The sequence below is a fragment of the Erinaceus europaeus genome, chromosome 8 (genome assembly GCF_950295315.1).
Source record: "Erinaceus europaeus chromosome 8, mEriEur2.1, whole genome shotgun sequence".
In the NCBI taxonomy this organism is placed as follows: Eukaryota; Metazoa; Chordata; class Mammalia; order Eulipotyphla; family Erinaceidae; genus Erinaceus; species Erinaceus europaeus.
The window spans coordinates 116134284-116154108 of record NC_080169.1 but is presented as its reverse complement, the minus strand read 5'-3'; the positions used below and the strand labels follow the sequence as shown (position 1 = coordinate 116154108).

The window sequence follows — 19825 nt, the reverse complement described above, 5'->3', positions numbered from 1 at the left end:
ATCTTTATATTTATTTGATAGAAACAGCCAGAAATTGAGAGGAAGGAAAATATAGAGAGGGGAAGAGACAGGGAGACACCTGCAACATTACTTCACCATTTGTGAAGCTTTCCCCCTGCAGGTGGGGACTAGGGGCTTGAACCTGGGTCCTTGAGCACTGTAACATGTGCCCTCAGCCAGGTGAACCACCATCTGGCCTCTAAAAAAACATTTCTCAGAAGTAGTTTAGAACTAATAACCAGTAACTTCTACAAATGCATCATGATAGGATTTCTATGGAAGAATTAGGTGAATATTAAGACCATTTCAAGGAAAGTTCTTTTTAACATTATGTTCTAATACTCTTTCTAAAATAGAACACTCGGGTTCTATTTTAACACCTGAATTGAGCTAAAAAGGAGATATTTATAAAAGCGTGTCAATTTTAAACTAATCATCTACCACAATTCTAAGCAGCAAAGATAATGAGCCATAATGTGTAAACTGTGTATTCGTATGAAAGACTCCATAGAACTTTTTCTGAAAACTGTACCTGTGAGCAGATATCTTGAATACAAGCAGGGGTTGACTTGATGTATGTAGGAAAGGTGCCCAGGAGAGTGGGAAAAAGCAAAAACTAGGGGGTTCTTTCTCTCTGTCTTTCTATCTCTTTCATTATTATTATTATTATTATTATTATCTTTATTTATTGGATAGAGACAGCCAGAAATCAAGAAGGTAGGGGGAGTTAGAGAGAGAGATAAACACCTGCAGCACTACTTCACCACCTGCAAAGCTTTCCCCCTGTAGGTGGGGACCTACTATGGGTTCAAACCCAACCCTGCACACATTGTACTATGTTAACTCAACCAGGGGCGCCACCACCAGGCCCCAGAGGTCATCTCTGCAGGTTACAGGAATGCCACCAAATGAAGTTGAGGAGGTGAACATGTAGGTCAAAACTTCTCTCTCTAATGACCAAAAAGTAGGTGGTTCAATGGTTGCAGCATGAGAATAGATGGTGAGAGAGTTGGGAACTAACCAGTGTAGAAGGTGTGTTGGTCAAAAAGAAGATTGTAGAACAGGTTGGATTAGGATATGGAAGAGGCCATGGAGAAAAATGAATGAAACTAAAATCAGTGGAGGAGGTCAGGTTGATGTTAATTATTCTTTGACTTGAAGCTTATAAGAAAATTTGAATTTTTTTTCAGACTTCTAAGTTTATGCTTAAGCATCTGATTAAAATTTCAAATTATAATCCAGTTTTACCCTTTAAGTATTTTTTTCTTTTTTAAAAAATAAATTATGGGGGGTGTTAATAGTTTACAGTAACCAATAAATATAATTGTTGGTACTAGTGTAAAATTTCTCAGTTCTTCTGCATCAGGATCTGAGAGCCCCCCTCTCCCTTGCAATACCCCAAACCCATCCACGGTCTGTTTTGTGTCTCCCTTTCTGTTCTTATTTCTCAACTTCTGTCTATGGGTGTGATCATCCCATATTCATCCTTCTCCTTCTGGCTTATCTCACCTCACGTAATTCCTCCAAGATAAGGTGAAGAAGAAGAATCAACCATTTCTAATAGCTGAGTAGTATTCCATTGTGTATACAGATCACAACTTGCTCAGCCACTCATCTGTTGTTGTATACAGCAGCAATTGAAAAGGTTATATAGTTTTCAAGTTCATAAGTTATTTTTAAAAAAACTTTTATTGGAATATTTTATTTACATTTTGCTGTTATTAATTTATTTATAAAAGAAAAAATATCAACAAGACCATAGGATAAGAAGGGCATACTTCCACAAATTTCTACCATCCGTGTTCCTCATCCCATCCCTTCCCTTGAAAGCATTCCTTTTACTTTTTCTTTCTTTTTTTTTTTAATTTTTATTTATAAAATGGAAACACAAGACCATAGGATGAGAGGGGTACAATTCCCACAATTCCCCAAGACTCAGTATCCCATTCCCTCCCCTCCCCTGATAGCTTTCCTATTTTTTAGCCTCCTGGGTGTATGGACCCAGGGTCATTATGGGGTGCAGAAGGTGGAAGGTCTGGCTTCTGTAATTGCTTCCCTGCTGAACATGGGCGTTGACAGGTTGATCCATACTCCCAAGCTCGTCAATTCTAAGATATTATCGGAAATAATTCTGCACACATTGGTGCTACAGGATTCACTGGGTCTTATCTCCTTACATTTCTTTCTTCACTTCCTTGGCTGTGGCTACTCCTTAACCATACTTGGCATTCATCCATCTCAGAATCTTTGCCCTAGTTGTTTTCTATTTGGAATTCTTTCTCTGGATACCCATGACTCATCCCACATGGAATTCAGATATTGTCAGTGAAGCAACCTCCATCTCCCTCTTCTCCACACAGCATGCACAGGGATGGGCAACTCTGTGTAGAAAGCCACTTCAAAAACAAGATGGATGTAGGGGCCAGGTGGTGGCACACATGGTTGAGAGCACATGTTTTAATGTGGAAAACCCAGGTTCGAGCCCCTGTTCTCCACCCGCAGGGGGAAGGAAAGCTTTGCAAGTGGTGAAGCAGTGCTGCAGGTGTCTCTGTCTCTCTCTCCCTCTCTCTCACTCCTTTTACCCTTGATTTCTGGCTGTCTATCCAATACATTATTAAATAAAGATAACAAAAAATAATTAAAAATAGGATCAATATTACAAAGAACATTTTATAAATCAAAGCAACTCTGACTGGCATGGACGTTGGAATTAGCAAGTGAGAAAATGAGGGGCCAGATGGCAGCACACCTAGTTGAGCACACATGTTACAGTGTGTAAGGACTCAGGTTCGAGCCCCAGGTCCCCACCATCAGGGGGAAAGCTTTGCAAGTGGTGAAGCAGTATTGCAGATGCCTCTCTGTCTTTCTCTCTCTATCACCCCTGGAATGTCACGAAGCATAAAAAAAGTTCTGAAGATGACAGCTACGTCCACTATCTCTGTTGTGGTAATGGTTTTACTGGTGTGCACAGATGTCAAAGCTTACTAAATTTCATATGTTAAACCTTACTATGTATTACCAATCACTTCTACCTAAATAAGTTTATACTTTTTTTTTTAATTGTACTCATTTTTGAAGGCAGACAAGAGAAACTGAGAGGGAAGGGGGAATCTATCTTCCCTCTGCAGCACTGCTTCACCTCTCCTGAAGCTCCTTTCCTGCCCGTGAACCTAGGTCCTTGAGCATGGTAACATGTGCACTGGACGAGGTGTGCCACCATCTGGCCTCTTGGAGAAATTTATTTAGAAGAATACACATGAAAACAAATCCAGTTTAACCAGTTCTGATATGACTTGAAATCACAAAGAGCTTCTCCCCTTATTTATTTATCTATCTATCTATTTACTGCCTCCAGGGTTATCGCTGGGGCTTGGTCCCTGCACTATGAATCCACTGTCCCTGGAGGCCATTTTTTTCCCTTGTTGTTATTGTTGTTGTTGTTGTTCTGTCATTGTTGTTAGGACAGAGAGAAATCGAGAGAGGAGAGGAAGACAAAGAAGAAGAGAGAAAGATAGACACCTGCAGACCTGCTTCACCACTTATAAAGCTACCCCCCTCACAAGTGGGGGACCTGGGGCTCGAACCCAGATCCTTAACGCCGGTCCTTTGCTCTTGTTCCATGTGCGCTTCACTCATTGCACTAACACCCCAACCCACTCTCCCCATGTCTCTTGTGCCAAATATTTTTTTCTTAATGATGACTTATTCTGATAGTCTAGTGAGAAAAATGATATTCAACTCAACGGAATTATAATAGAAAAGAATCACTTGGAAACAAGGATTTAAAAACTGGGTGGGTGGGGGTGTCAGGGGTTGGCACATGGGGTTAGGTGCAAATGGTGCGACCTACATGGGGGCCGCTTCCCAGGCCGTGAAGCAGGTCTGCAAGTGCCTGTCTTTCTCTCCCCCTCTCTGTCTTCCCTTCCTCTCTTGATTTCTCTCTGTTCTATCCAACAACCCCAGCAGGAGCAACAACAACAACGGGAAAGGGAGGAGGAAAGGGATGCAGACTTCCAGGAGTGGTTGTGCCGGTGCCAAGCCCCAGCTATGGTCTTGGAGGCAAAAAACTAAAACAAAACAAACAACAGCAACAACAACAAAACTCTGGTATCCATTCATTTCATTTCTGATCATCTATACTAAGAAAATAATCCCAAGCTTTAAAAAAAAGATAAATAAACTATTTCCTGGACTGGCAAGAAAACTCACTTGGGCAGTACTTTTCCATGCATAAGACTCAGTTTCAAGCCACACTCACACCACACTAAAATAAGCTTTAGTGTTGTGTGGTCTCTTTCTCTATTTCTGTCTGTATCTTTCTATTTGAATAAATCATCCTGGAACACTGAATGGTTTTTATTGCTGGGATGATCACTGGGGCCCACTGCCTGCACTATGAATCCATTCCTATGACATATATATATGGAGAGAGAGAGAGAGAGAGAGAGAGGAGAAGAGGGAAATAGAAGGAGAAAGAGACAGATGCCTGCAATTCTGCCTCACTGCTTTGGGAACTCCAGGACTGGGGACTTGCACCCAGATCCTTGCACACAAAAATGTATGTGCTTAAGTGGATGTCCCACTGCCCAGCCCCCTATATATTAATTTTAATATATAATTTTCCTCCACAGTGATTTTCAATGCACTGAAATTTATGTAAGAGTGTAAGCAACGAACAATACCCTCAGTGCCACTCTAGATAATTAACCCTTGGCTACAGTATGAAAAGAAGTGGCTCACTGGCTTTGCACAACAAATTGATTTTCCCCTCACACAAAAGATGCAGGTCAGGGGGTCCAACACCACCCACTGATGAGGAATGCGGACTCACTGGACCATGGGATTATGTTACCTCAAATGTGTTGTTTAAGGGACCAAACTATGACAACCTTACATCTTTTTTTTTTTCCTTATTTTTGCCAGAAGTGAATGGTCATTTCACTCAGTTTCTTAGGCTAAATTAGTTAAGTTCTCATAACCTTAATACAAATAACAACAACAAAGGCAGGTAAATTTCACAAAATGCATGAATGGCACTGAAAACTCCACCGTGACTACTGAGGTCAGAAATGACAGGAAGTATGGGGGTTGTATTGTCATGTGGAAATGTTATGCATGTACAAACTATTATATTTCACTGTCAGCTGTAAACCACTAATCCCTAAATAAATAAATACAAAAAAAAAAGAAAAAGAAAAAGAAAGAAAGAAATGATAGGACGTAACTGGGGAACACAGACACTGCTGCACCACACCAGAATACATGTTCCCCAGGCACATAGGTTGCAAGGGAAATGGGAGTGGTAACAGGTGTGGGTAGGCGTGGCTTAGAAAGGAGGTGAAAGCTAGACCTATGGGTCAGTCTCTCTCTCTCTCCTAATATACTGTGTGTCAATGTTTCCTTTTTATGAATAAAAATATATATTGTTTGTCTTTTCCACTGAAAATTTTGACTGCATTCTTCCAGGCCCTTCAGAGATTTAGTTAAAAATTAGCTAATAATCTTACAGAATTTCACTTATAAGTGACTCTTTTCTCTGTTTTCAAAATTACCTGTGATTTCTGCCATTTAACAAGTATGTGTCTTGATGACTTTAGACTGGGATTTTTAAAAATTTTATTGCTTTATTGGGGAATGTTTTACATTCAACAGTAAATACAATAGTTTGTATATGCATAATATTTCCCAGTTTTCCATATGACAATACAATCCCCCATAGGTCCTCTGTCATCCTTTTTGGGCCTGTATTCTCCCCACCCACCCACCCCAGAGGTATTACCTTGGTGCAATATGACAATTCCAGCTTAGGTTCTACTTGTGTTTTCTCTTCTGATCTTGTTTTTCTACTTCTGCCTGAGTGAGAGTGAGATCATCCCATATTCATCCTTCTGTTTCTGACTTATTTCACTGAACATGAGTTTTCTTTTTTTTTTTTTTTCTGTTTTCACATATTGGTTTTTTTTTTTATTTATAAAAAATTGACTAACCCACAGGATAAGAGGGGTACAACTCCACACAATTCCCACCACCAGAATTCTGTATCCCTTCCCCTCTTCTGATAGCTTTCCTATTCTTTAACCCTGTGGGAGTATGGACCCAAGGTCATTGTGGGATGCAGAAGGTTGAAGGTCTGGCTTCTGTAGTTGCTTCCCCACTGAACATGGGCGTTGACAGGTGGATACATACTCCCAGACTGTGTCTCTCTTTCCCTAGTGGGGAAGGACTCTGGGGAATCAGAGCTCCAGGACACATTGGTGGGGTTGTCTGTCCAGGGAGGTCTGGTTGGCATCCTGCTAGCATCTGGAAACCGGTGGCCAAAAAGAGACTTAACATACAAAGCCAAACAATTTGTTGAGCAATCATGGACCTAACAGCTGGAATAGTGCAGATGAAGAGTTGGGGGTCCTCCATTTTGTAGATAGCTAGTAGGCATATTTTAGTTATATTCCAAAGGGCCTGTGGCTATACTAGTTTTTTTTTTTTCACCTGAGTCTGAAATCTGATATGCCAGTGGATCCAAGTTATTGTGTGGGGAGATGATGTCATGGCTGGGGAAAGGAATAGAAAGCTGGATCAGGGAAGAAAGTAGCTCCCTAATATGGGAAAGGGATATAAATATTGTTGACTCTAAACCCCATCTATTTGATTTGGTCTGGAGCCCATATTCAGCTTAGGAGCCTATGTGACCTTTGTATCCCTCTAGATCTGAGCTCACATCCTGTGGTCATGAGTAGGAACATTCCAAGCTGCCCCAATATCGACCCATCTTCCTCAGGTGTATCAAAGAGTATGTTGTCTAGTCTCCCTTCAGAGGATGGAACGCTCTCTACCACTGTTGATCCAAGTTGAGGGCGAGGTCCTATGGGGGCCCACACAGGGGTCTATTTTGCTGTTCCTGATAGAAATGGCCCGTAACAATGGAGAGAGGGATTTATTTGAGGTCTAGGCCCATCATGTTTGGGAATCCACATGATTTTTTCAAGCTCTATTCAAGATCGGCTGAAAACAGTGAATTTACTGTTTTTAATTGCTGAGTAGTATTCCACTGTGTATATAGACCACAACTTGCTCAGCCACTCATCTGTAGTTGGATACTTTGGTTGCTTACAGATTTTGGCTATTACAAATTGTGCTGCTAAGAACATATGTGTACACAGGTCTTTTTGGATGGATGTGTTGGGTTCCTTAGGATATATACCCAGGAGAGGTATTGGAGGATCATATGGTAAGACCATTTCCAGCCTTCTGAGAGTTCTCCAGACTGTTCTCCACAGAGTTGGACCGATTTACATTCCCACCAGCTGTGCAGGAGGGTTCCTTTGACCCCACAACCTTTCCAGCATTTGCTGCTACTACCTTTTCTGATGTATGACATTCTCACAGGAGTGAAGTGGTATCTCATTGTTGTCTTTATTTGCATTTCTGTGACAGTCAAAGACTTGGAGCATTTTTTTTATGTGTTACTCAGACTTTTGGATTTCTTATATGGTGAATATTCTGTCCATCTCCTCTTCCCATTCTTAGATGGAGTTACTTGTTTTCTCATTGTTGAGTTTGGCAAGCTTGTCATATATTTTGGTTATTAAACTCTTGTCTGATGTATGGCATGTATAAATATTCTCCCGTTCTGTGAGGGGTCTCTTGGTTTGGGTAGTGGTTTCTTTTGCTGTGCAGAAGCTTTTTAATTTGATGTAGTCCCATAGGTTTATACTTGCCTTAGTCTTCTTTGTAATTGGATTCGTTTCATTGAAGGTGTCTTTAAAATTTATGCGGAAAAGAGTTCTGCCAATATTTTCCTCTATGTATCTGATAGTTTCTGGTTTAACGTCCAAGACCTTGATCCACATGGAATTTACTTTTGTATTTGGTGAAATATAGTGGTTCAGTTTCATTCTTCTGCCTGTTTCAACCCAGTTTTTTCAACACCATTTACTGAAGAGACTCTGTTTTCTGCATTTAATAGTCTGGGCACCTTTGTCAAAGATGAGATGTCCATAGGTGTGGAGGTTTACTTCTGGGCTCTCAATTCTATTCCACTGGTCAGTGTGTCTATTCATGTCCCAGTACCAAGCAGTTTTGATGACAATGGCCATATAATACATATTGAGATCTGGAAGTGTGATGCCTCTGGTTCTGTTCTTTCTTCTCAAGATTGTCTTGGTAATTCTAGGACTTTTCTGGTTCCAGATAAACATTTGTAGCAATTGTTCTATTCTCCTAAAAAATGTAGTTGGGATCTTGATGGTGATAGTATTAAATTTGTATATGGCTCTGGGTAATATGTTCACTATGGTGATGTTAATTCTTCCAACCCATGAAAATGGAATATCTTTCCACTTCCTTGTGTCTTTTTCAATTTCCTTGAGTAGTGACTCATAATTTTCAGTATACAAGTCTTTCACTTCTTTGGTTAGTTTTGTTCCTAGATATTTTATTGTTTTGTTGATATATTAAAAAGGAATTATTTCTGGATTTCATCTTCTAACTTAGTGTTTGCATAGAAGAATGCCAATGACTTTAGTATGTTAATTTTGTAGCCTGATACCTTACTGTATTGCCTGTTGATTTCCAAATGTTTCTTGCTGGATTCCTTAGGTTTTTCTATGTATACTACCATGTCATCTGCAAATAGGGAGAGTTTGACTTCTTCTCTTCCAGTCTGTATCCCTTTAATTCCTTGCTCCTGCCTGATTGCTATGGCAAGAACTTCTAACACTATGTTGAATAATAATGGTGACAGTGGGCAGCCCTGACTAGTACCTGATTTGAGGGGAAATGCTTCCAGTTTTTCACCATTGAGTATGATGTTGGCTATAGGTTTGCCATGTATAGACTCCACTATCTTGAGGAATTTTCCATCTATTCCCATTTTTGTAGTGTTTTGATCATAAAGGGATGTTGTATTTTGTCAAAGGCCTTCTCTGCATCTATTGATATGACCATGTGTTTTTTGGTCTTGCTTTTGTTGATGTGGTGGATGATGTTGATTGATTTACATATATTAAACCAACCTTGCATGCCTGGGATAAACCCCACTTGGTCATGATAAACAATCATTTGAATATACTGCTGTATCTGGTTGGCTAGAATTTTTTCAATATTTTAATGCTAAAATATGGTCATCAGAGATACTGGTCTGTAGTTTTCTTTTTTGGTTGTGTCCCTGTCTACTTTTGGTATCAGAGTGACATTGGCTTCATAGAAGCTAGAAGGGAGTATTTCAGTGTCTTCAATCCTCTGGAAGACTTTTAAAAGCAGAGGTGTTAGTTCTTTGAAGATTTTGTAGAATTCATTTGTAAAACCATCTGGTCCAGGACTTTTATTTTTGGGAAGGTTTTTGATAACTGTTTCAATTTTGTTAGCCTGTGATGGGCCTATTCATGTTATCTAATTCCTCTTTATTTAATTTTTGAAGTTTTTAGGTACCTAGGAAATAGTTCATTTCTTCCAGGTTCTCTAGCTTGGTGGCATATAGTTGTTCATAGAAGCCTCTCATGATATGTTGAGTATCTATGGTGTCTGTTGTGATATCCTCTTACATTTAAGATCAACATTTAAGATCTGATTTATTTGGGTCTTCTCCCTTTTTTTGTCATCAGGCTAAATGTTTTTTTGATTTTGTTCACTCTTTTGAATAACAAACATTTACTTTAATTGATCTTTTGTATGGTTTTCTTATTTTCAATATTATTTATTTCTGTCCTAACTTTAGTTATTTCTGTCCTTCTGGTTGCTTTAGGGTTTCTTTGTTCTTCTTCTAGGTCTTTAAGATGTGTAATCAGGTTGTTTATTTGTGCTTCTTCTTGTTTCCTAATGTGTGCTTGTTTGGCTATGATCTGCCCTCTCAGTACTGCCTTATCTGTTTCCCAAATATTTTGATAGCTTGTGTCTTCATTTTCATTGAACTCTCAAAACAAGACTGGGATTTTTTTGAAGATGGGCTCTTAGAGCTTCCTGGATCTGAGGGTTTATTTCCTTCTTCAGTTTAAGAATGTTCTTAACTGATATTCATGCAAATAGAAATTCTATTTTTCTCTCTCTTTTTCTGTCTCCCCATTCCTCTGTTATGCTTTGACCACCCCTATGACACATACAATGCAAATGTCAACATTTTAATGTTGTCCATAACTTCTTTTCTTTCTTATTTTTTTAATTCTTTTATTTATTTTCTTGTCTTCAGTGTTATCGCTGGGGCTTAGTGCCTGAACTACCAATCTGCTGCTCCTGGAGGCTATTTTTTTCCCTTTTGTTGTCCTTGTTATTTTATCATTGTTGTGGTTATTATTGTTGTTGTTATTGCTGTCATTAGATAGGACAGAGAAAAATGGAGAGAGAGGGGAAGACAGAGAGGGGGAGATAAAGACACCTGCAGAACTGCTTCATTGCTTGTGAAGTGAACCCCCTGCAGGTGGGGAGCCAGGGGATCCAGCCGGGATCATTACCATGGTCCTTGCATTCTGCACTATGTGCTCTTAACCCGCTGTGCTACAAACAGCCCCTTGTCACATGACTTTTATCTCCATTTGTTTTAACTCTCTCTTTTTTTTTTTCTTTCCTTCTGTGTTTGCCTGTTGGTTTCCTCTATTCTTTCCTCTGGTTCATTTCTTTGACCTTTGATATCTGTTTTTTTTTTTTTTCAGATGTACCTCTCTGTTATAATATTAGATCAGCCACTGTATTTTTATATCTCTGATTCCTACTATTACTTCTTTCATACTTCTCTGACTTTGTTAAAGCTTTCTCCCACTGGACATCTCATTTCAGTGCATATCCTCAGGACCACCATTTGTTGGTTTTGCTTTATTTGTGATTTCACAGTGTCTTGCAAAACTATAAGATTTCATGGGTTGTTGTATGCTTTACATTGGTTTGTTCTAGCTCTCCCCCTGCCAGGAAAATTGGTTTAGTCCTGCTAGTTTTCGCGGCCGCTTGTTCCCGCCCCAAGGAACCCCGAGAGAGTTCCAGAGTTCTTGGCGCCGCCGCGGGGGAAGGAGGCAGGAGAGTTTTGTTTGGTGATTAGTTTGGGTTAGTTTATGAATCATTGTTCCTGAATAAAGAAATATAGCTTCCCTGCCCAGCCATGTGTCTTCGAGTCTCTGTCTCTGTCTACCACCGCGAAGTTAGCCCGGCCTGCTGGAGCCCCGAATTTTAACAACAATGGGTATATTTTTACCCCCAGAGGTGATGTGTACAAATTATTACCCCAAAGTCATGTGATGTACCCTGCTGTTAAGTTCTAGTTCTCACAGAGTATGAGAGATAGGTTGGTTGCCATTATTTTCAAGTTCAGTTGATCTAGTCATCTATGTTCCACACATGCACAAAACTATCTGAGAGTTAGGAAAATCATCTTGATGTCTTCTTAAGTAGGTTCTCATAGCTCTGTTGAATTTGGATTTTACTTTCAGTTGCTATCGTCATCCACCAGTGAGAAAAATTCCCATTGCCCTATGACTGAACTTCAGTGGCGACCTGAAGTTGCTAGTACTCAGCCTAGTTTAGGAAGTGACAATTCTGTAAACACTCGGAAACCAACCCTGAAAAAGACCTGTGAGCTCTGAGCTGTGATTCACCAATTTCAGTAAAGTGTCCCCCAGAAATCCTCAGCTGTATGGGCTTTAGCCAGGACTTCTCCCTCCTTTTCTGTAAGTGTCTCTGCTGCCTGAATTTTTAACTTTCCTGAATTTTTGTGAGATTGTAGACCTAGGGACTTCCCTGTGAACTTTTTTTTTAATTTATAAAAAGGAAATGTTGACAAAACCAGACCTTCCTGTGGACTTCTATCCAATATTACCACCCTCTCCCACCCCCACCCCCACTCCATCTCCATGCACACATCCCAGGGTAAATCCTTCCTACAATCACCCTTCACTTCTCCAAAGAAAGAAGAGTCTCCTGTGAGAGCCTTAGCTGAGAGCTATCCATAGTAACTAACAAGTCAAGAGGAGACTGATCATTGTTTCTAGGGACAGTGCGATAAACAAAGAATGACAAATGTGTAACCTGAGTAAAGTAGAAGAAGGAGAAACAAAATGAATAGGAAGTAAACAATGGACAGAGGGCCAAGCTGTACCTAGTGGAGTGCACATATTGCCAGGCATGAGGACAAGTGAGCAAGTGCCCCTTATCTCCCTCTGCAGGAAGGAAACTTCACAAGTGATGATGGTGATGCAGTGTTTCAGGTGTCTTTGTCACTTCCTCTCCCTCCCCTCATTCTCCTTTCTATTTGTATCTGTCATTAGTATAGAGGGGGGATGGGAAATGGCCCCAGTGGTAATCCTGGAGAGAGAAAGAAAGAAAGAAAGAAATAAAGAAAGGAGGGAAGGAAGGGGAAGGAAGGAAAGAAGAAAGAAAGGGAGAAAGAAAGAAAGAAAGAAAGAAAGAAAGAAAGAAAGAAAGAAAGAAAGAGATAGAAAGGAAAACACACAAATGATTAAAGGGTCTAAGGATTAATGGGCACATACCATGTATGTAGACGGGGCCAGGAGGTGGTATGACTAGTTAAGCTCATACACTACAGTGAACAAGGACCCAGTTTCAAACCCTCAGGCCCTACCAGCTGGGGGAAATCTTCACAAATGGTGAAGCAGGACTGAAGGTTTCTCTTTATCTCTCTTTGTCTCTATCTCTGCCTTCCCTTTCAATTTCTCTGTCTCTATCCAATAATAAATAAAAATATATGTATATAGACTGAAGACAGATGAATGCTAGCTATCCAGGTGGTAGAGAAAATTGGCAGAGAGATATGTAGTTATACAGATGATAAATATAGATATGTGATTGATAGCTCAGTAGATGATAGATAGATAGATAATTCATAGGTGGGTGGTTAGGTACATGCATGCATATGTACAGGTAGAAATACTATATTGTGAGGAACTGGCTCCCTCCATTATGGAATTAGTCAAATTCAAACACTGTTGAGTGAGTGAATAAGCTGGAACCCCAGGAGTGTTGGTGTGAAATTCACTGAAAAGTCAACAGGCTTAAAATTCAAGGGGAAAAAAAAAATCATGTTTTAGTTCAAGTCTAAACAGGAAATGAGATGTCCCAGGTGGCAGGAAGAATCTTCTCGCTGATACAGGGTCTGTCTCTCTGTTCGGGTCACATTTTCATCAGAGTGTTGTTTGCGTCACTCAAGTCTACTAATTTAAGTGTTCATCTGACCCAGGAAAAAAATTATAAATCCTAGCTGCTAGATCTAGAGATGGGGAGAGGATGTGCTCTGGAGAGCAGTGCAAAAGTTCATGTTCATCAAGGGAAGAGACTTGGCCATATCGTCAAGGTGGGTCCAGTCTTGGACACCCAAATTATAAACAAGATGATAAATGTCGTTAACTCAGAGAGAATTACAGGATGAGTCACCGGAAGTCGATTCTAGAATGCTGTAGCAACCTTTTAATATTTTTTTTTGCCTCCAAGGTTATTGCTGGGGCTCACTCAGTGCCTGCACCATGAATCCAACACTCCTAGAGGCCATTTTTTTTCACTTTTTGTTGCCCTTGTTGTTGTAGCCATATTGTGGTTATTATTATTATTGTTATTATTGATGCTGTTTGTTGATTCTCAAAGTCTCTTATTTATCATGCCCTGGCTATCATCTATCACCTGTCTAACTACCTACTTGCCTCTTTGAAATCGTAGTGCCATAGGGAAACATTCCCAGGCAATGGGATCTACCACGGTAGTGAAAAAGAATCTGAAAAAGATCTGTTTTTTTAAAATCGGTGATTGATAACACACTTTTGGTAAAGAAAAGAAAAGGTAAATTATATTAAAAAGAAAAAGAAAAGAAACACCACAGCTCAAATCATTCCCCCTGTGGTAGGGGGTTGGGGGGAGGACCGAGACTAATCACTCAAACCCTTTTCCCCAAACCTAAGTCTTCCTTCTCACTGTCTTTGTTTTCTCTCCCTCTGCTTCATGTGCTGGATGCAATCTTGAGCCAGTCAGAAGCTAGAAGGTCTAATGTAAAAATGTAAAACGTGGGTCTCTTTTTCAGTGTAAGATATGGAAAAAGGGATTAAACCAGAGTTCTCTTCAGACCTAAGAGATACTTAAATTACAGTTTCCTCTTTCCTTTTCTCTCAGGTATTTTATTTATGCATCATTGGATACAGATTGAGAGGGGGAAGGGAGATAGAGAGAGAGAGAGATAGACCACAGGTCTGCTTCACCACTCACAAAGCTTTCCTCCTGCAGGTGGGGGCCAGGGATTTGAACCCAGGTCTCTGAGCACCACAATGTGAGTGCTTAACCAGATGTGCCACCACCTGGCCCCTACAGTATTTCCTTAGAAATAATGTTATTTGAACTAGAGATCCTCTCCCTCCCTCAACCAGTAAGGGCAAACCAAAATCTTTTTTTTTTTAACCATTAATAAACAGACCAATATCTTTTCTCAAAAGTTAATATATATATGTATATATATATATGTGTATATATATTTATATTTATTTATTTGATAGAGACAGCTAGAAATTGAGAGAGAAGGAGGAGCGAGAGGGGGAGAGCAGAGAGACACCTGTAACCCTGCTTTACCACTTTCAAAGCTTTCCCTTAGAGGTGGGGACCAGGGGCTCAAACCTGGGTCCTTGCACACTGTAACATGCATGCTCAGACAGACACATCACCACCCAGGCCCTATAGACCAATATCTTAACACTAGTAGATGCTAACTAGAATTTCTGAGCAATAATTTTGGCTCAACTTGCTCAGTTACAAAGGGAAAGTGCAAGATACAAACCACTGCTGCCTTCTTTCTTGTCTTCTTTACTCTTTAAATCTGCTAGTCTTGGATTTGCCAGATAGTGAAGAGGTAGGATTTGCATGCCAGAGTTCTAGGTTCAGTCCCCAGGACCTCCAGTAGTCAGGGCTGAACTGTTCTCTGATCAAGAAAATGAATAGATAAATGGGTGAATGAATAAATGATCGAATGAGGGAGTCAGGCGGTAGCACAGCAGGTAAAGCGCACATGGTGTAAAGCACAAGGACCGGCATAAGGATCCCGGTTCGAGCCCCCGGCTCCCCATCTGCCTGGGAACTGCTTCAGAAGTGGTGAAGCAGGTCTGCAGGTGTCTATCTTTCTCTCCCCCTCTCTGTCTTCCCCTCCTCTCTCCATTTCTCTCTATCCTATCCAACAACAAGAACATCAATAACAACAATAATAACTCCAACAAGAGCAACAAAAGAGAATAAATAAATAAATACTTAAAAAATGATTGAATGAATGAATGAGTATGCAAGCCTGTGTGTTCTCCTCACTTCCATTCCTAAGTGAGCTCTCCTCCAGAATTGCTTTCTTGGGTCTGGCTTGAGACTGAAGGGTAGACGACGTGGAGGTTAACTTCTCAAAAGTTTTAAGAAATAAACCTGGATACCAATGCACAGAGAGGTGATTTCTGAGTAAAGTCCTTTGAAGGTTCATTTGTGCATTTGGGTGGGGAATCTAGGGGATTTCTTGGAGCACATGTATGTTTAGAGCTTGCCAACTGTGCTTCTGAAAGACTGGGCCCCTTGGCCTTGATATCTCTCTCTCTCTTTCTCTCTCTCTCTACACACACACACACACACACACACACACACACACACACACACACACACACACACACACACACACACACACTGTGGTTTGCGTTCTCTCTGCCAAGACAGCTGCATTTCTCTCTTGCCATACCCCTCCTCCTCCCTGGAGCTGACAGTAAACAGGACCCAGGACAACCTCTCTCAATCTTTCCTCTTTCCTCAGATACAACCCAAGCAACCCAAATCCACTGTCTTTCAGATAGGGAGAGATTCCGAGCTCAGTCATGTTATTCAGGCTTCCTCTTCATCAGAAAAGGAGTACTGACTGAGAAGACTGTGGAAAGGCAGGGCTCAGAATGACTTTGGCATTCAAGCACCCATTTAGGCTTCAGTCCTTTTCAGCACAAAACTTCTCAGGCCAAGATCTGTGTGTGTGTGTGTGTGTGTGTGTGTGTGTGTGTGTGTGTGTGTGTGTGTGTAGCAGACTTCTGGGACCTCTGCCAGCAAATTCTCTGCCTGTGGGAGCCAGGCTGTTCTGTGAGGCTGCCCTCCTCCCCCTTTTGGCCTTCACTCTTCTGACTTCCAGGGTCTGCTCTCCGTGGACTGGCTCAGGGGCCTGGAGTCTGGAGAGGACAGAGAGGAAACTTACAGAAGGCTGTGAGCCAAATTCTGACAGCCACTGGCTGAGGGTTCAAAAGACCCTGCTTCACACATTCTCAAAAGTGTTATAACTACTCTGAAAAGTGTCTGCTTTTAAGGCAGCCAGGGGATAATCTAAGTGACCCACCCCTCAGGTGTTCATTCCACTAGACTGTCCACCAATAAAGAGCTGAATGATCAAGAAGGGGCTGAGGTTAGGGACATCCAAGCTTTGGACATTTGATTGGACTGACTTACCTTCTTAAGCAGAACGACTTTAAAATCATATTTAAAAAAAATACATATTTTGGGGCCTGGCAGTGATGCACCTGGTTAAGCACACACATTACAATGTGCAAGGACCAGGAATCAAGCCCCTGCTCCCCACTTGCAAGGGGAAAAGCTGCAGGAGTTTCTCTGTCTCTCTCCCTTTCTGTCACCCCTTTCCTTCTTGATTTCTGGCTGTCTCTACTAAACAAATAAAGATAATTAAGAAAATTAAAAATAATTTAAAATATGTGGTTTCATTTTCATCTACTTGATAGAGACAGAAATGGAGAGAGATGGGGGAGTTAGGGAGAGGAGGGAATGAAGGTGAGGCGGGGAGGGAGAGGCCTCCAGCACTGCTTCACTGCATTTTTAAAGATTTATTTATGGGGCCCAGGCAGTAGCTCACCTGGCCAAGCACACACATTACAGTGTACAAGGACCCAAGTTCAAGCCTCTGGTCCCCACCTGCAGAGGGAGAGTTTCAGGATGGTGAAGTAGGGCTACAAATGTCTCTGTGTTTCCCCCTTCCCTTTTTCCCCCTCCCCTTTCAATTTCTCTCTGTCTCTATCCAATAAGTAAAAATACTTGAAAAAAATAAAAGATTTACTGATTTTCTAAGATGAGAGAGTAAGGAGAGAGAGAGAGAGAGAGAAAGAGCAAACCAGAGTATCACTACAGCAAACTCCACACAGAGGATTGAACTTGGTCAAGTTTTTAAATCCAGTTCTTGTACCACTGAACCATCTCCTGGGTCATGTGAGTCCTGACTTTGAACATTTCTACCTTTCTTTGGCTTATTACCTTTATTTATTTATTGGATAGAGACAGCCAGAAAAAGCTTCCATGCTGTGGTCTCTTCCACTCCCTCTCTGCCTATCTGCCTCATAGATCTAAAGCTTTACTAACTTGTTTTAGCCTTTATTTTTACCTGTTCATGGATATCCCTTACTCTGTTTTATTATTGTTTTTGTTGCTGTTGATGTAGTTAATCACCAGACTGGACTGCCTTCCATACTCCTCCTGGAGTGGGTACCAAGATCTCCCTCCTGGATTTGAGGCCTCACCTTAGCCCAGAAACTGACACAAGCCAGGCTTCCCCCCCTCCCCTCCCTCCCTCCCCTCCCCTCCCCTCCCCTCCCCTCCCCCTCCCCTCCTCTCCTCTCCTCTCCTCTCCCCAGAGCCTGAGGGTGACCAGTCAAACTCCGCCCCCACTGCGAATCCCACCAATCATCTCCCTGGAAGGCCCCAGGCTTTCCACGCCCCCTGCTTGGTTCTGCTGCAGGTCTCTGCTCGCAGAAACTTGGTGAACAAGGGAACAGCCAGCCGCCCTCTCGCTGCTCTCCTCTGCATCAGCCTCTCTGCTCCGCCCCTCCCCCGGCCCCCAGGCAGGGAATCGCGGAGCAAAAGGTGAGTTGGGAGGAGGGGGCGGTCAGCGGTGGGGTCTACACCTGCATAGGCCTGGTGTACACAGCCAGCAGGTGCAATGGAGACAAGGTGAAAACTCCCTCCCTCCGGATATGAGTCTGTGCTGCGTGGGATCCCGCAAGTGTGGGGGCTTCTGGAGAACCCTAGCTGGGGTACCCAGCTAAGGGTGACAAAGGTGTCCCCAGAGCATTGCATACTGGCCACCTCTGCGTCTCCAGGCCTTTCTGGCCGCATTGTTAATCTCCCGGATTATCTGGGGAGCACGCCCTTACCCCCAGCCTCCCCCAATTTCTGGTCCAGTTTTTTTAGTTCTGCAGGGAGCCTTGGAGCCTTTTGTGACTGGAGCTAAAGAGACCCGTAAAGGTCACATCATTGTGCCTCCTGGGGGTTTGCTTTGGAGTCTTTTTTTTCACGGGGGGGGGGGGGCGGGGGGAGGGGTGTACCCTGCTTCTGCATAACCACCAGGATGAATACCCTCCCCCACCACTCCCAGTAAGTGATCTTTGTGTCTGGGGTTGGGGAAGGAGGTACCTGGACTGGTTGTAGTGGCTGGGGGTGCAGGGACTGGGCACGGGAAGGGAGGTTCTGCAGCGCGTTTGGCCTGAAGCTGTTAGAACTGGATTAAATGGTTTCCCTAGTAAATGGCCAAACAGCCACTAAGCGTGGGGGTGGGGGGGTGGGGGATCAAAACAGCTCAAGTGTCAGAGGAAACGATTTCCCAACCGTATCATCAGGGAAAATTCTTGGAAGTGGGGCGAGTCTAACTAGACCTAGGAGGCAGAATAAATCAGTGCAGCTGTCCGTGCATCCATCCATCTATCCATTTATCCACCCTCCCTTCCCTTTCATATTCCAAACAGTCACCAGTTGACTTGAAAACCTAACAGTCTTTTCTCTTTGCATTGACTTGATTTTGAAAGGTATTAATAAACGAATACAATGAACTCTCAACATGTAAGAAAGCTGAATTTGTTATTAAATCATTCACAGGGGCTTGATATAAAGCATCTCAGAAGGTTCACAGAATAAAGGACTAAGTGCCTGGCCATATTTTAGGACAAGAAATTAGATTTTGCAGGACGATAGAAGGCCTCTGTCCACAACCCACAACAGTTTTGTCTTCCCTGAGAGGTCACATCTCTCCTTGATATTTCAATTAATGTCCTAGCTTTTCTTTATAGTTTTACCATTTGTATGGGTTACATATATGAACTATGTACTCATGCATATATATATACACACACATACACAGACTTTTTCCATTTTCTAAACTTCCTTGTTAATGGCATTATGCTGTACACATTTAAAAAAATGTTATTAGTGATTTAATGATGATTAACAAGATTGTAAGATATCAAGGACATAATTCCATCTAGTTTCCACCACCAGAGTTCTGTGTCCCATCCCCTCCATTGGAAACTTCTTTATTCCTTATCCCTCTGGGCGTATAGACCAAAATTCTTTATTGGGTGCAGAAGGTGAAAAGGTCTGGCTTCTATAATTGCTTCTCTTCAGGACAAGGATGTTGGCAGGTCAACCCATACCCCCTGCCTTTTTCTATCTGCCCCTAGTGGGATAGGGCTCTAGAGAGGTTAGGTTCCAGGACACATTGGTGGGTTGTCTGCCCAGGAAAGTCAGGATGGAGTCCTGGTCTGTGACTTGGTGATTGAAAGGCAATAAGAAATAAAGCAGGGCAAATTGTTTAATAATAAGGAGCCCCAAAGTAGGAATAGAGCAGATGAAAATTGGGATCTTTGTGTGGGAAGAAGCTAGGGAGTCTATTTTAGGTATGTTCCATGTGGCCCATGACTTAAGTAATTTTGCCTGAGCTTGACAGCTAACACGCAGGTGAACTAAAAGTATTGTCTGGAAAGATGGTGTCAGAGCTGAGAATAGTGCTAAAAAGCTGGATCAGGGCAGAGTAGCTCCCAAACATGAGGAAAGTATGTGAATACCATTAGCTTTT

General features: G+C 41.8%; 1 protein-coding gene across 2 annotated transcripts in view; it reads left to right on the top strand.

The window, feature by feature from the left end:
• Positions 1–17711: 17711 nt before the first annotated feature.
• Positions 17712–19825, top strand: part of TCAF1 (TRPM8 channel associated factor 1) — a 66328-nt gene continuing 64214 nt past the window's right edge. For both annotated transcript variants that reach the window (XM_060196753.1, XM_016187819.2), the window contains exon 1: positions 17712–17841. The gene's annotated coding sequence lies outside the window, so the exon portion shown is untranslated. The remainder of the gene's footprint in view (positions 17842–19825) is intronic.